The 420-nt window shown below is 47.4% G+C and overlaps 1 pseudogene; it reads left to right on the top strand.

The window, feature by feature from the left end:
• The window catches only part of LOC119582234, an 8,957-nt pseudogene that overhangs the window by 7,470 nt on the left and 1,067 nt on the right, over nt 1–420 (top strand).

Below are 420 nucleotides of genomic sequence, written 5' to 3'. Positions count from 1 at the left end.
ACCCCTTCCCGCCAGCGGAGTGCCCAGATTGGAACTTCCTGAGCTCGCCTCCTGCTGTGCCTTGTAGGGTTCAGCCTTGGCGTCATCGTGTCAGTGGCCCCCGTCCTGAGGTCGAGTTACCTCGGCCTCAAGCTCCTGCCCTTACACACCTTCGGCTGCTCCTCTAATGAATGGGGTGTAGTCAATCATTATATTCCCCTCACTGGTAAACGCAAGAACGCTTGTACGTTTCGTTTTGCATATGGAATCAAGATGAAGGAGATGCAGAAAATATGTGGGTGATTATTTTCTCACTGTTTTATTGATGAATGTCGTTATGAGGCGACGTCCTATAAAGTGTATAAAAATATACCCACATATGTTGCGTGTAATATACATTGCGGCGATACCTCCCTGACAATATTTCCATGCATTACTACT

This window comes from Penaeus monodon, chromosome 15, assembly GCF_015228065.2.
Source record: "Penaeus monodon isolate SGIC_2016 chromosome 15, NSTDA_Pmon_1, whole genome shotgun sequence".
NCBI classification, from domain to species: Eukaryota; Metazoa; Arthropoda; class Malacostraca; order Decapoda; family Penaeidae; genus Penaeus; species Penaeus monodon.
The sequence above is the reverse complement of the archived record's forward strand: the minus strand, read 5'-3'. Positions and strand labels throughout refer to the sequence as shown.